At 35.8% G+C, this 17,576-nt stretch overlaps 1 long non-coding RNA gene and 1 pseudogene across 1 annotated transcript; one reads left to right on the top strand and one right to left on the bottom strand.

Annotated features, from left to right (window-relative positions):
- Positions 1-1,962: 1,962 nt before the first annotated feature.
- On the top strand, positions 1,963-2,513 carry LOC120140758. Its single transcript, XR_005517736.1, has 3 exons — positions 1,963-2,101; positions 2,293-2,349; positions 2,458-2,513. It is a non-coding gene; the product is annotated as an uncharacterized LOC120140758 (long non-coding RNA).
- Positions 2,514-4,517: 2,004 nt separating this feature from the next.
- LOC120140587 lies at positions 4,518-6,064 on the bottom strand (annotated as a pseudogene).
- Between the last annotated feature and the right edge of the window lie 11,512 nt (positions 6,065-17,576).

Here is a 17,576-nt window from a genome sequence, read left to right as displayed (position 1 = left end):
GTAGCTTGTATTAGTCGATGATCGGTTGTTTTTCAGTTGCATGTGAAAGAAATTATGTCGAATGATAACTGTTGTTTCCTGCATGTTGAATTTGGGGGTTAGATGGATAAACAAGGGTTCTATTTTTCGTTGAATTCATAAGTTTTGGAGGCCGAAGGGATCGAGGTTTGATTCTGTTGGTTTTGCATTTTGGGGATATACATTGCATGGAAATGGGAGTTCTTTGAAACTCTGGTACTCGGCGGTAAAGGCGCGTAACAACGGGTCGATTTTGTTCTGTTCAAAGATCTTTTATAGGCAATGGAATGTTCTTGTCGTTTTTATGCGGGAAGACGTTTCGTGGCACTGAAACATTGATTTCTTGGTTCATGCTTCAATGATTGATGATATGGTGACAGAAATTCGATATTAAGTCTATTTACCTCGATTAACATTTTTTGAGGGTATTATATGTCCTGTTTTCTTATGTAGCAATATGAATCCGGCAAGCGGTCGGAAGTTCTTTACCAAGGATGATCTTCTCCAATATACCAAAATGGAAAGCAAACAATTTGATGACAAGCTGCCAACATTAAGGAAAAATATAACATCATCAGCGAACGATGGCTGTAAGTGTGGTTAATTATTTAACTGTACTTTTTGTCCCTTTTTTTCATTCGTTTATCTAATTATCATATATATTGCTTTTCTTGTTGCGGATATATGTTAATCCTTCAGCTGGATTTGGATTCTATTTCAAGTCAGTGAGGTATTCGGGATTCTTAACAGAGTCGAGCTCTAAAGTAGGAAACACATAACAAAGAATGAACTATTGTGTCTTGATAATCAATTATGGCAACATTTCAAGCAAGTTCATAGCCTTCACTTCTATTTACTCGATCTTCATACAGACTGCTGTAAAAGAAAATAAACGTCCGGAATGGTTACCTAAGGATTGGCTCGTGGAGGTAAAAACCCGAAAGAGTGGTCTAACTTTTGAAAGACGAGTCAAGGTATGTGGAATTTGTTCTTCTTTTATGCGTAGGAATCACAAGGCATTTCCCTCTTCTATTGTCATATGGAATTCGTAATACTGTATTTTTCATGGACTAGCTTTTGCCTTACTGCATCAATGTCCTGTCCTGTAGGCATCTGAACTGTATCTATAAACGAACATGATTTTTAATTAACACTATGCATACTAACATGAGGAAATGTAAACTCTTTCTTCTCTTTCTAATATTTCAATTTTAGTTTTATTGAATTGCTTTCTTGTTGCAGATGTATGTTGATCCGTCAACTGGACTTAAATTCTATTCCAAGCCACAGGTGTTCCGATTTCTTGGCCTTGAAGTATCGAGTAAGAGAAAACCTGAGAAAAAAAAAAGAGATTCCCGCTCTAGAAAAAAAGTCGGTTCTCAAAATCATTTTGCTACCATTTTTGTTTCTGTCATTTCTATTTATTTAGTTTGCAGACGGAGAGATTGGTGGTGTCTTAGCACATACAATGCATAAAGTTTTACCTTATTTAGGATATATTTTACGAAACATAGAAAATTGTTTATTTTTATCTTCTGAATAACATATGCTGTCTTGATTTTTCTATAGGTTGTAATCGAGAAGTCAACCGATGATGATTTACCATCAGGGTGATTAAGGAAGTTAAGATTAGAAGGAACGTATATGGAGTCCGAAGATATTCGTATGATATTTCTTTCGAAATCATGCGGTCCCCTAGAATATTTTATTTTAATCATACACGGACAAAATCCAACTTGGCTCTTGCCCTCGATTTTGTACACACACCACCAAATATTTTGTGCTGAATCTTGTGCTTGTGTTGCTTAAAGCTTTGCCTTGATAGTGTCATGAATTAACTGCTGCGGAGATTCCTTTAAACATGCATAGTATTTTTCAAATGTTCTTTTTTTTAATTATATTTTTCAAATGTTGATTGGTAATACTATAACTGCTACAGTATTACACCGATCCAGTCAGCGGCTTTGTTTTTTGCTCGAAAACTACTGTTCTTCACTATCTAGAAACTGGAGAGATTGCTGAAACTGCTTTTTTACCAAAGAAGGACAACAGTGGCCAAATTTTAGTTAATGCAGATGAATCAGTAAGTTTGTACGAAGTTTAGTTTCATCCGATTCCGTTATCATTTCATTTGGTCAGATTTTCACATGCTAGATTTAATTAAATAATTTCAACGATGCATGCTGTATCAAAAGTGAAATTATGATATCATTTATTAATGATGAATGCTTTATTTAGACGAGTGATTTTATCCTTGCCGTCTGTTTATAATAGCAACTCCCAGCAGCTAAGAGGAAGAAAGTGAAACATCTTGCTGACGGCTCGTTATAGGTGAGGGGTGGAAAACTACAAACCCTTGTAAGTTGTTAACAACCAACTTGAGAATTTGGGTCGGGGAGGGCTTACAAGTGAAACATTTGTGAATATTTTTTTCTGCAGGTGGGGAGACATCTGATAGGAGTATCTTACCTGACCTAGACACGGAGACCTTCGAGAAAGGGCAATGTAATAATGACTATGATGAATGAAACGGAAAAGAAGAGCAGCATGGACTCTAAGAGTTCATGCAAGTCTGAGAATAAAAGAGCTTGATTTGCCTCAAGGGTTATCAGATCAGCTCGATCGGCTTGAACCTAAGCCTTGCCTAAGTGAAATCATTGGTTCATGTGTTTTAGACGAGAAATCACATCTGAAGTTCAATGTTCACTCCAATCCAGAGGTAGCAAAGCAAGCCTAGGATTCAACAATTAAATCAAATTGTGGGCTAGCGGAGAAGATTATAAAGCCCATCGAAGACGAAGATATTCTCGGAAAGCAGCCACAAAAGTTGAGACTGAGCAGACCAGTGACAGTAAATCAGAAGTACAGCCTTTGTTTTCTTCAGAGCAATGTCTAAAGCTTACACTGAAGACTCTTAAAGGTGGGGTACAACCACATGAGGATGCTGCCAATGAAGGTCTTGTTCAACTCCAGCTTCTAGTGTCCTGCAAGAGAAGAGTCTACGTAAAACAAGAATGGAAAGCAAGAGAAGTAGTAGAAACTAAGAACTCGAGCAAGTTCAAGAAGATGAAAGAGCTTGACTTGACTGTCGGTTTTCAACACCACTTGCTGTTCTTGAACATGAGCATGTTGACAATGAAGCAAAACCACCACGTGTTTCGGTGGATAAAGCAACTCGGAGGCTAAATATTGACCCTATTGCCACGCTTCCACATCAAGCTTCTCCTGTGACAGTCAATCCAGAAATCGATAACATTAATTCCCATGAAGTTTTTGGAGAGCAACTGCTAATGCCAGAAACTCAGGAAGGCAGTGACAGCAAGTTAGAAGTACAACATTTCTTTTGGCAATCAAGACTCCTACAGGTGCAATACCATTAGAGGATGCTATCAGTGAAGGGCTCGTTAAAACGTCTATTGCTAATGTCCAGCAACATAAGAATCTAATTGAAAACACGAACTGAACGTAGCAGCTGTAAGAAAACTCTTTTTAGCTCAGTTGGGTATAAAGAAAGATGTGGATTTGCAACAGGGAACTTCAAAACAACTTGTCAGGCACACACAAGTGCTCGACTTTGCAGCTGGAAAGATTTATGATAGCAAAGCCATTCAATATGTGGATTTGACTCCAGTGAATCTGACAGTGAAATCATCTCAACAACTTGAGATTGGACCAAGAACGGCGGTTGAACATCAGAAATTTACGTACAATACCACTTCGTCTCATGACGAATCAAGCAACAGCATAGAGCCTCATAAAAACAAAACTGTTCTCGCACAATCGAATGATGAGAATTCAGGGAAGCTATCAGCAATTCCATTTGGGAGCTTTTGGTCTGATTGGTCTGATTCTTTCTTTGAGTCTCCTTCAAGATTCTTGCAAGTTCTAGTCCCGCAGGAGATAGTTTTGCTTCTCAGAGGAACTTCCACCAATCTTTTTGCAGATATGGAAACTTTGCACCGCTCATGGGCAACCCGTTCAGCAACAACAATTCCCTTTGAATCCTCCATCCCTGAGCTTACCTAAAAGCAACACTACTAGTGCTAAAAAATCTTACAGGAAGGAGAAAAAGAAATTACCAGACAAGGTGACATAGTCCTAGATATAAAGCTGTCCTAAAGGAAGCATATCACTGCCTGACATCTAAAGTCGACTTCAGGTTAGATATTTCTTTTTGAAGCTGACATCTTTTTGGTGTTCCGGCTTTTGTATTTTGGAATGCTTCTTTAGAAGAACATAGAATAGGGTAAATCGGTAAAGGCTAGTTTTAAATAGTCGGCTGTGTTAAACAAAGGCGTTAATCCACCGTCGCCTTGAATTATCTTGATCTTTGTTAACAATGCTAGAAGGGCTGCTTTATAATCTAAGGTGTCAACAGCTTCTTGTTTTTTCCTTCAATATGCTTTGGGTATCCATTAGATTTTAAGCACAGTAACCTACCCGATTAGCATCTCTCGATTTCCGAGTGATTCGCAATTAAGATTTTAACTGCATTAACATTTAAAACTTAAATGATTAAAATGCCTTACGTTATTTGCTTCCATTCTAGCCTGCATTAATCAGTTTGACAATGATTTGAGAAAATTAAAGTACAAATTATTAATAATCTCCCAGTCACAAGTAACCGAAACAAAACTCGAAGACACACGATAACAGCTCAAAAGCAAACATGATAGTTGCTGGAGCAGAAATTAAGATTGAAAACTAAAAGTAGTAGTCTAATCGGTGTAAGTAGACTGCTTCCACCCTCCAAAAGATTCATCAACTTGGTAATCCCTGGATTGATGTTCCTGTTGCAAGATGCAATGGACGATTTTACATTTTATTTACCATTCGACTCATACACCTGTATGAGGTGAAAGTTCAGTAGATTCAGATTCAAGCATCAACAAAGCAAATACAAACAGTACCTCTGGGGTGAAAGAGGCCAATTCTAATCTCCCCACAATAGCTTTCGTCCTTGACAACATTATATGCAGTTGGGGGAAGGTGTCCTCCCTCGAATACAGGCTCCAGAGGTATGCTTCAATTATCATTAAAACATGAGCATCAGATATGGGGTATGGGATATGATATTCAATAGAAGAAATATGTTTCGAGCACATATCCTATCCGAATACTTGCACTCTCGATCTGAGTCATATAGGAGAGGATATAGTAGTAATACTCACGTTACTTCCCCGATGAAATCGTCCTGAGAACCGGTATCACTGTCCAGTATTTTCACTTTGAGTTCCGAAACACCTTCCGAGATATTGAATTCAAAATTCTCATTCCATTCTGGTTCTGACCCTTTTCCTGAGAAAAATATTGTTTCAAAACTCTATAAGACATAATTACAGACTAAGAGTAAGAACAAAGTTTGAATCATGATAATTGATATATTATCCAGTCAGATGAATAACGTGTTAAGAATTTAGATTGATCACAAGTCCAACCTGATGCAACGCTGCTTTTCTGCTCCTGGGTTCGGCAAGTGAGAAGCACATAAGGATCCATGTTACCTGCTCGTTCCCCATATTTTCATTTCCCAGAAACATCAGCAACACCAAACATGAAGATATAAGCAATAAAAACAAGGCATTACGCCAAATTCCTTTGAAAAATTAAACATATACCTATATCAGATCTGACATGTGAATATCTATATCTACATATATAATCTTATAAACATGAAGAACTAAACTACTATTGATCAATGCAGTTCAGATGCGATTTCGATCAGATCACTTCTGATTGGACAAAAATTCTTGATCGATCGAAATTATCCTGAGATCGTAACGGAAAACAGCTAAAAGCATTGAAATGTACCCAGATCTACCAGATAACGCTGAAATTGAGTAAACTGTAAAGAAGACAAAAACCAGCAAGATTTCAGATTAACCAAAGAAGGAACAGGACTCACAGAGAAAATCAGTGTTCTCAAGACCTTTGGCACTAACAAGAACAACTTGAAGGGTTCCCTGAGGCATGTTCTTAGAGCGTAGAGACCGAGAAAGAAGAATGTGTGAAGACAGACAAGATCCCTCAGAGCAATATATATATAATATATATATATATATTATATAATAAAGGGGAATTGCTTCTTTCTTGGATCTCTTTCTGTATATTCTTTTAAGAAGGAAATATTATATTCTTTTTAGAAATGACCATCCAGCTCAGTTGGTAGAGTACAAGATTTTAACTTTGAGATCGTGGGATCGAGTCCCACGGAGGGCATTTCATAATTCGGAGGTCTCTTACGAAAGCTGCTCTCAACTTGATGTTACCTACTATCTTACCTCCCCTACCCCATATATATATGAGAAAAAGGGATAGCCTTTTCAGAAGGAAACAGTGAAAATAATTCACGGTCGCCTCAACTAGTCAACTACCATGTATGTGAAGATATACCATATATGAACTGTTCGGGTTTATGGTATGAACATTAGTTGAATTCTTTGTCCGAGTCTTAATTGGGTCAAGTCTAAATTTAAACTACATGATTTCTAAACACTTTGGTTATTCATATCTAAACAATGCCTTGAAGGAAATTTTCAATTTTGTTCACTCTAAATGATTTCTTTGATGGTAGTGACTTCAGTTAAAAAACACGATCTTAGTGATCAAAATATAAACATTTTAATAGTTCAGTGGTTATTAATGTAGTTTACCGTATAAACTTTTATTATAACTAATTATAAATTTAGTCAAAAAAATAAGTTAATCAAACCAGGTAACAATGTAACATTATTAAAAAGGTTAGAAAAATTCTATATCGATTGTGTGAATAGCACCGTTAACGATGGGCATCATTAAATTAATTTATAAAATGTTAAATTATAAAGTATTAAACATATAATTATAAATAGTTAAAAATATAAATGTAATTTAATGAAAATACAATATTTATAAAACATTAGTTTTTATGATAAATTATACCATTGATCACTTAACTGTTTACCTCTTTTACTTTAACTATCGATTTTTCAATTTTGTCAATCGGGTCACCTAACTATTTAAATCCTCTCAATCAAGTCACATGCCGTTAAATATTAACGGATGAGATGATGTGGTAGTTAATAAATTTTGTATAATTACACATTTAGTCCCCATTACTTACACCTTCAATTAATTTGGTCCTAACTTATAATTAATTCAGTAAATTTAATCCTCAATCAAATGGTGACATTTGTAACTATGTGATTGAATGTTTTTTCTTAATATTTTTATTTAATTTAATAAATTTTCCATCCAATCAAATGGTGCCACGTGCCACTAATTAAATGAATATAAAATAAATTAAATCAATTACTGCTGTTGATAGGGTTTGAAACTAAGACGTAAGGAGAGGATGGAAATGCCCCAACCATTGGGTTGCACCATTCAAATAACAAATTTATCACGACATAATATATATAGTTAATGAAAATAAAAAAAAGGAAAAATGACTTAATAAGAACTCCAACATAGAACAATTGAATAATACGATAATATGATATATATACACAAATATTATAATTGATTAATATGTGGATGTATTTTATTTATATTTTTAATCATTTTAATGAAAAATTAAAAAAAATATAATTTTAATATATTATAATTGAAATATAACGAAGAGCTTCGTTGATTTAGAATTTTCCTGGTAGTTGAGGGCATATCGTAGTAAGCATTTTAACTTATGTATTAACTTGTTTATATTCCGGTTAGAATAATCATTTTATATTTTATTATTTATTCATTATATATTTGAATAAAATTTTAGGGGAAACTTGATTTTATTGAATTAGTCTATTTTAATATAGAGTTGTTAAATAAGATTAAAATTAAAATCTTATCGACGTTAATATTTTAAAATATAAGATATGATACAATTCAGTTCAATAAAATTAGAATAATAAAAATAATTTATTAATTTAAAATATATAAAATGATGCATTTCAATTATAACATATTAAATTCACTTTTGATTTAAAATATAAATAAAACATATTCATTTATTAATCAATTATAATATTTGTTTATATATATTTATATTTTCATACTATTCAATTATTTCATGTTTAAGTCCTTATAAGGTCATTTATTACCATTATCTATATTATAAATTATATAATTATGTTATGTATAATAGACAAATTTAGTGGCTTAGTTTAATGATTAAGCCACTCAATTTTCGAATTGCGTCCTAGGTTCAAACCCCACCACCAGCGGTTATTAAGTTAATTTATTTTTCATTCATTTAATTGGTGACATGTGGCACCATTTGATTGGATGGAAAATTTATTAAATAAAAAATATTAAAAAATATTCAATCACACAGTTACACATATTACCATCAGATTAAAGATTAAATTTACTGAATGAGATAAAAGTTAGAATCAAATTAATAGAATGTGTAGGTAATGAAGACTAAATGTGTACTTATACAAATTTTATTTAATATTTAATGACATGTGGCTTGATTGATAAGATTAAATAATTAGGTGACCCGATTGACAAAATTAAAAAATTGATGGTTAAAGTAAAAGGGTTAAATAGTTAGGTAGTCAATGATAGTTTACCCTAAAAACTAATGTTTTATAAATATTGTATTTCAATTAAATTAGTTAAATTTTAACTAATTTATAATTATATGTTTAATATTTTATAAATTAATTTAATGGTGTTCATCGTCAATGGTACTCATCTGTACTTATCGAACGTGACAGCATCATCCAAAATAATATTTCTATTCTGTTAAATTTTGATAATTTTAAGAAATAGAAGTTTACGGGAAAAAACACAAAAATATTTAAGTATTAAAATAATTAATTTATATATTTTCAAGATATTTTCAAAGATATTTTCAAAGATTTTATAAGTATCAAATTTTTTTCAAATATTTATATTAAAAAAATCTTATTATTATTATTAAAGCTAAGATAATTACAAGTATATATGTATTTCAAAAGATTCTCAATTATCTGAAAATGAATTTTAAAAAGAGAAAATCGCCTCAGTGACCAAAAAAAGTTATAATATACGATTTTAACCAACTTTTTTTGGATTTGCCAAAATGACCAACAAAATCGCAACGCGAATAAAAATCGCAACGCGATCCCCAGAATCGCAAATCAGTTTCCAGAATCGCAAATCAGTTTCCAAAATCGCAACGCGATTCTTGAAAATCGCGATGCGATAGTACAAATTCGCATTGCGATTTTCCAAAATCGCAACGCGAATATGAAAATCGCAACGCGAACACATAAATCGCAACGCGTATCCATAAATCGCAACGTGTATCCGTAAATCGCAACGCGTATGGGTAAATCGCAATGCGTATCCGTATATCGCAACGCGTATCCGTAAATCGCAACGATAATACATAAAATCGCAACGCGTATCCGTAAATCGCAACGCGATATTTAAAGCGCCATTATAATCGCTACGCGTATTTTATTTTCAAATTACAAAAAGAATATTAAGACAAAATCCCGTAATCGCAACTCATAACCTAAAACCTAAAATCACAACTCAGTCCCATCTCCATCTCTCACTCTCTACGGCGAAGAAATCCGTCCCCATCTCCGAAGATTTCCGTCCCCATCTCCGGCGAAATCCCTCACAACCATTCACGGTCAGAAATCCTCACAATATTCAGAAATGGAAAATCAACCTCCGAGGGTTAGTTTTTTTAATTATTTTTATTTTGAAATGTTTGCATTATTGTAGGTTTTTCATATTGAAACTGATGATAAGTTTACTGGTCATTTCAATAATAGATTAACCATTTCACTTAGATTTCATTTCGCGTTACGATTCTGTCGTTGCGATTTTCATTTCGCGTTGCTATTCTCTCGTTGCGATTTTCAAGTTAGTATTTGTCTTTGTCTTTGTTCTGTCTTTTGGTTGAAGTAATGCAATCCATTCAAGTTTCAATTTGCAGAAGAGTCGCAACGAGATAAATGAAAATCGCAACGAGAGAATGACTGTCGCAACGAGAGAATCGCAACGCGAAATGGAAATCGCAACGAGAGAATCGCAACGCGAAACCAAAATCGCATTGCGATTTTCATTTCGCGTTGCGATTCTCTCGTTGCGATTTTCATTTCGCGTTGCGATTCTCTCGTTGCGATTGTCATCTCGCGTTGCGATTCTCTCGTTGCGATTTTCATTTCAACCAAAAGACAAAACAGTGTTGCAAATTTTAGTTTAAAGAATAAACTACTACTTTTTATGTTTATTGTTTTTGGTATATCTTCACAGTGTAGTTTTTGGTATATCTAACTTGGTATGTTTATTGTTTTTGTAGAAATTTTTTTCGGCTCAATGACCTTGAGAAATAAGTCAGCCTGGCCACTACAATTGCAAAGAAGCTTTCACCTGCTCAAAGACAATTGTTTGAGGAAACCTGCTTCGGGCCATGGCTGAGAGTACAGCATCCGGGTGGAGATGCTAATTTGACCCATTTGTGGCTTCAGACCATGACATCAAATCTACCCGACAGTATACAACGTGGTGAGGAAGAGATATGGTTTCATTTTCCACCAGCGTATACTTGCTTTGGGCGGAAGGATTCTGCTTAATCACTGGTCTACGATTCGGACACGATGATGTAGGCCGGTACACTCGTCATATCGCCCGCCCATCATGGTTATCCCGGGTTTTTCCGGATGAGTCAATGGAGAAGCCGAACCTACATGTCGACGACCTGAAGAAATTATTTAATAAGAAAGCTGGTTTCACTCGGATGGAAGACGTCGATGTTGTCCGAGTATGCCTTCTACTACTTGTGTATGCCGGCTTTTAGGCAGAGAGGCCAGACAACCTATTCATCGGGAGCTAATAATATTGGTAGAGGACCTGAATGCATGGAATCTGTTTCCGTGGGGTTCGTATATATGGAAAGCTACCTGGACTAAGTTGTCGTCTGCCTTTGATGACCGCAAAAGTTTGCGGGGCGATGGGTCCAAATACACTTTGTCAGCTTTGTTTGGGCCTTAAGGTAAGAATTTCTATATAATGTTTCTAAAATTATAATTAATTATTTAACAATTACTAATTTTGTTATTATATTGTTTGTAGATTTGGATATTCGAGGCTTTCCCCAGCATGCGTACATATGCAATAAAACGTCAAATGATATTCCCAGGGCTATTTCCTGGAAGAGGAAAACTCTGTTGGATTGGGAAGACTTAATACCATATGCCACAATAAATAATGTAAGTTAACACAAATACTTTCATATATAAAACAAGTTATTAATAGTAGACGTTTAACTTTGTTTGAGTTTTTATATTTTAGGAGGCCAACATTCCATTACAAAGACTGACACCCACGGAGGAAGAGCTTGCCACTGATTGGTGGCAAGCTAGTCAGAATTTTTTTGATGGCACGGATGATGAGCAGCATCCACTTCCTCCAATTCGAGAGCCATCACCTCACCTAGAGCCATCACCCGATCGACCCGACTATACATCTCTAGAACGAGAGCCATCACCTATCCCGTCACATCATCGAGCCTCTTCTCCACCATCACCTCATGATAGGCGACCGGCAAAGATGCCACGACTCCTATCTCCCTGTTCTCCACCTCCACCTCAACGGATGAGTCAAGGGAGTTACGTGATGAGGTCAATGCCTTGCGTGAGGAGATCGGTACTCTACGCGATAACGATGGTGCATGGCGTGTGGAGGTGTCAACTTTACGTGGTGAGGTTGCCGCTCTACGTGAGATGATAGTATCGTTGCAGAATGAGGTTCATACTCTACGCAACGAGGTAAGTTTAAGATTTCCATATTTAACTTAATGATAAATTTACTCGTAATTTCACTTAGATTAGCCATTTCACTTAGATTGCTTAGTAAATTTGTTCGGTTGCTGCCAATTCTGCTAAACTGTGTATTCTTTAACACTGTGAAATAGTATTTGTCTTTGTTTTGTCTTTTGGTTGAAAGTAAATTTGTTCGGTTGCTGCCAATTCTGCTAAACTGTGTATTCTTTAACACTGTGAAATATATTTGTCTTTGTTTTGTCTTTTGGTTGAAAGTAAATTTGTTCGGTTGCTGCCAATTCTGCTAAACTGTGTATTCTTAACACTGTGAAATAGTATTTGTCTTTGTTTTGTCTTTTGGTTGAAAGTAAATTTGTTCGGTTGCTGCCAATTCTGCTAAACTGTGTATTCTTTAACACTGTGAAATAGTATTTGTCTTTGTTTTGTCTTTTGGTTGAAAGTAAATTTGTTCGGTTGCTGCCAATTCTGCTAAACTGTGTATTCTTTAACACTGTGAAATAGTATTGTCTTTGTTTTGTCTTTTGGTTGAAAGTAAATTTATCCATTCAAGTTTCAATTTGCAGAAGAAGAAATAGTTACTTTCGCAACACGAAACTTAAAATCGCAACGCGAAACCAAAATCGCAACGCGAAATGAAAATCGCAACGACAGAATCGCAACGCGAAACCAAAATCGCAACGACAAGATCGCAACGCGAAACCAAAATCGCATTGCGATTTTCATTTCGCGTTGCGATTCTTTCGTTGCGATTTTCATTTCGCATTGCGATTCTGTCGTTGCGATTTTCATTTCGCGTTGCGATTTTGGTTTCGCGTTGCGATTTTAAGTTTCGTGTTGCGAAAGTAAACTATTTCTTCTTCTTCTGCAAATTGAAACTTGAATGGATTGCATTACTTCAACCAATACAAAACAAAGACAAATACTAACTTCAGGGTATTAGTTTGAAACATATTTTTCTTTGTTATCTGATGCATTTTGTGAACTATGATAGAATAATGACTTGGGTGAATACAATGCAAGTTTGAAACATATTTGTCTTTGTTTTCACTGTTTAAAGATCATGTCTGTTTATTTACTGATTTTTGTATTTAATTATTTAGCGGCCCGATAGAGTGGATGCTTTACGTCGGGTTATGCTTGCACGACGGAGTTCACGCATCAGACAGCGTGCACGTGCTATTAAGTCTCCGTACACCCCAATAGTGCGAAGACACCGCAAGAAGAAGCCCGACTCGCCTGTCATCCCTCAAGAGTCCACTCCTATCGTTGAAGAGGCCCCCCATATCATTCCTCGAGAGTCCCCTCCCACCGTTCAAGAGGCAACTGTCATCGTTGAAGAGGTCCCTCCCACCATTCCAGAGTCTGATTCACATGGGGTAATATATCGAAGTATTGAGAAACCCCCACCGGTTCCGGACATGATGGATGAGAGTTGGCTCTCGTATGAGTTACCGGCCAGTACCATACCGGTATCTGAAGAGGAGAGGGAACAACTACCGGACACAATTTTGGATAACACCCTTTGGGCTAAGACCGCAGTTGATTTTATCTACATGAGCGGAGCAAGGGGTGTTTCACTGACATATGCAAGCTCACCGATGATATCTTTTTGTTGCTTGAACGGCCTTGGTGGGGCGTATTATTAGGGGTCGAAGACAATGGCTATTTCGATGGGGGGGTAAGTCTTATATTTTTCTTATATTTCAATTTGATTAATTTTTTTTTAAATTTATGTAAGTCACTAATATATGTCTTTTTTTGTAAAACAGCATATCGATGCGTGGGTGACACGTCTTCTAATAATAAGAAAACTTAAGAAAATAAAAATATACGATATACAATAATGCCGACGTCTTTTCACGCCGTTCACTTGAAGAATGCACGAGATGAATCATTTGATTTGGGCAATGGACAAGCTAAACTTTATCCTGCATGGTGGGAGGTCGATAAGGTTAGTATTTATTTTAGATTGAGTTTAAAGGTTTTATGAAATAAGTGCGCAAATGAATGAATTATTACTTATGATTGCAGGTGTTTATCCCTGTTTTGGAACGTAAACATTGGATTCTCGTCGAGCTTCAGCTCCCATCCCTTAAGACAAGTGTATGACAGCATGATAAATTACATATCATTGGCTGATTTAAGAGATGTTATTAAGGGATGGAGCTCTCATTTGGCTAAATTCTTGGATGCGATCAATTATTGGACTCGTTCTGGAAACAAGAAGCCAAAGAAGCTCAATATTACAGTTATTAGAGACGAGACCGCGCCACAACAAACGAGCGGAGCCAGAGGAGATTGTGGTCCTCTCGTATGCTTGGCGTTGGAGCGTTTGACGACGGGAAGCATCAAGTATCTACCTCCCACCGATAGAGATAAAGCTGCAGTAGGCTTGTGGTTTCGGCATTATATGGCTAAATCGATATATACGAGACGCTGCCTACCTGCATCCGCGTTATAAAAATGTCCATAAACAATTGGTAAGTTTATATACTTATAAATGAAAATGTTTGGTTAAGTAACTAGAATTCAATAATTTGCGTAGAAAGTGTTGTTTGAACAAATGTTTGGTTTCTGCAGGTTAATCTCAGAAGTGAACTGCGTGAAAATGATGTCGAGCTGCAAAAGTTGATTCAATAGTTTAATTGATTGTTTTTTGATTGTTTAATTGATTTGTAAAAGTTGATTCAATAGTAGATGATCGGAAATAAGAATTATTGCTTATTTTGATTGTTTAATTGATTTGTAAAAGATGATTTGTAAAAGTTGATTTGTGTAATTGATGCGAACATAATTCTTATTTGTGCTTGTTTAATTGATTGAAATGTAATGGTTGATTTTGTTGATTTCAATCTGCATTATGTTGAAGGCAAAAATGACTATCGCAATGCGAAATGAAAATCGCAATGCGAAATGAAAATCGCAACGAGAGAATCGCAATGCGAAATGAAAATCGCAATGCGGAAATGAAAATCGCAATGCGTTTATAATTTCGCATTGCGATTATCTCGTTGCGATTTTCATTTCGCATTGCGATTTTCATTTCGCATTGCGATTTTCATTTCGCATTGCGATTTTCATTTCGTATTGCGATTTTAATTTCGCATTGCGATTATGTCGGTTCGATTTTCATTTCGCATTGCGATTTTCATTTCGCATTGCGATTTCATTTCGCATTGCGATTTTCATTTCGCATTGCGATTCTCATTTCGCATTGCGATTCTCTCGTTGCGATTTTCATTTCCGCATTGCGATTTTCATGTTGGGATTTTCATTTCGCGTTGCGATTGTATTTTCCGTGTTGCGATAGTCAAATGCATGCCTAATAGTGATAACAACTGAATAACAAGAGTTGGTTAAGTCAAAATGGTTGGCCTGAGTCATTAATTCAACTGAAAATGTTAAAAGTTCACACATAAAATCCACATAATACAACGTTTGCATATGAGCTTTTGATGGCAACGTTTACATAATACACATAAAATGTTAAATGTTAAAACGTTTACATAATACAACTGAATAACAACGTTTACATAATACAAAGTTCACACCATATGAGCTTTGGATTTTGATGAGGATCCATATTTTGGTAGAGGAAAAGATGATTTTGATGGCACTGGTGATCCACATGTCAACCTTGTATGACCACTTTCCTTGCACCGACTACATGTCGATCTCTTCTTCTCTTCACCCTTAGACGGTATACGATCGTGACTTTTTGGTCGGCCAGGTAGCCTTCTGTCCATGGCTGGTGGCAAAACTGTTTGTAAGTCATCTGGTATGTCCCACTCAGAAGGATGTGGAATAGGGTAGACAATCTCGGCATAAGTCTGTCGATAAACTTCTGTAGTGTAGCAATCCATAGCGTATGCGCTTGAATCATCTTGGTTTAAATGAAGAGCAACTTTTATAACATGGCCACACGGATAACCAGATGTTTGCCATTTCATACAACTACACGTCTTTGCATTTAGATCGACTAGCCCATTTAAGTTATTATCCAGTACTTGAACAAAGTGTTTGAACATGGTTCAACTCTCCATGACGTTGACTTCACAACACGTTTCGTTATCTTTTTTTCAGTCCATGGTGTAACACGATGTTCCAATGTTCCTGTAAATTTAAATAAACAATACTTAGTAAAATATAAATATGATAAGTTACGAATTCAAAGAAATATACCTGCATGGTTTCTTTTCTTGTAGTACCACTGTTGAATAGAGGCTCGAAAAAACTCCATTAACATAGTAATGGGTAATTTCCGGGAATGACGACTTAGAGCGTTGATTGATTCTGCACTATTAGACGTCATGAAACCATATCTTGCTCCAAGTTGATGTACTCTTGACCATCTTTCAACCCGACATCTTCTAGTGTTTGAGCACACTGAGGCAAACACGTCTTAAACAATTTATATGCTTATTGAAATCCACTTCCCGATAAGCTTTTACAGCCTTCCAGTATGTCCATTTGTGCTTTTTTATACCAGCAGACCTTGATTTTAGATTTCTATACAAATGAACACCACAAAGTCCATGAAAAGCATCTGGGAAACACCTTCTAACAGCGTTGTCAATTGAGTTTGCCCTATCGGATATGATTGTCAGATTGCTAATAGGACCTATGCAATCCCTAAGATGCCCCATAAACCATGTCCATGAATCAGAGGTTTCAGATTTGCCAACCCCGTAAGCTATTGGCAATATCCCATTGTTAGCATCCATGGCTACTGCTAATAAGTTTACTCCAAGGTATCGACCTTTCAAATGTGCTCCGTCAACTATAATAACTGGGCGCATGCAAGTAAACGAACGAATCTACAAAATAATATACACAAGAAATATAATCATTTAAATGTGAAATGCATGTAACTAACAAAAATGAGTCAACAAAATTATATTGATTTACTAACCGTAGCACCAATGGCGATAAACAGCAACTCAAAGCGTCCATCTCTATCTGTTTTGATATGAGTTACCGACCCAGGATTTTTCAGCTTTAAATTGTGACAATAAGCCGGCAGTTGGGCAAACGATGCTTCTGGCGACCCCCTCAACAATTCCAAGGCATAACATTTGGCTCTCCAAGCTTGAGAATATGATATACTAATCTTGAACCGAGCATTCATGTCAGTCATAATTTCATGTCCCCGATATACCCTGCCATTCAAAACATTAACTCAGCCAGAAAACCACCCAACACCTTTTTGTTTGCCTGTCTATGGTGAGGAAAAACTTGGGTTCTTGAACATGTATGTTTATCAATAAAAGTCCTAACTTGAAACATTTTGCAATCTTTTATTCTCTTTGCAATCATACGCCACGTACAGTTTTTGTCAATCATACACCTTGTTTCGAAACGATCTTTGCTTGATTTGTTAACTTTTAGTTGATAGCCATCTTCCACACATTTCGTATATAAAGCTATCTTCAAGTCTTCCTTTGTATCAAAACAATCATCTTTCTTGATACGAATAACTTTTGTGTAACAATCAACTGCTTTCTTTATCAACTCTTCTTCCGGTATCTGAAGTAATTCTGGCATATTCCAGTTATACGCCCGTGGCATTTTCTTTTCTTCGGGGACTTTTTCTTCTTCTTTTTCTTCTTCAGGATTATATGAATTACAGAATGGATGTTCAACATGTTCATCACAGTCGTAACTTCCTCCTCATTATCATCAACATTACATTCTTCGGCAACGGCTGTTTCATCATCAAAATTCGGGTATTGACCAATATCAATATCATTACACGCATGGTCTGTTTCTTCTTCTGAAACATCATCAAATCCGTGTATT

The sequence above is a fragment of the Hibiscus syriacus genome, unplaced genomic scaffold, assembly GCF_006381635.1.
Source record: "Hibiscus syriacus cultivar Baekdansim isolate YM2019G1 unplaced genomic scaffold, ASM638163v2 tig00110788_pilon, whole genome shotgun sequence".
In the NCBI taxonomy this organism is placed as follows: domain Eukaryota; kingdom Viridiplantae; phylum Streptophyta; class Magnoliopsida; order Malvales; family Malvaceae; genus Hibiscus; species Hibiscus syriacus.
The sequence above is the reverse complement of the archived record's forward strand: the minus strand, read 5'-3'. Positions and strand labels throughout refer to the sequence as shown.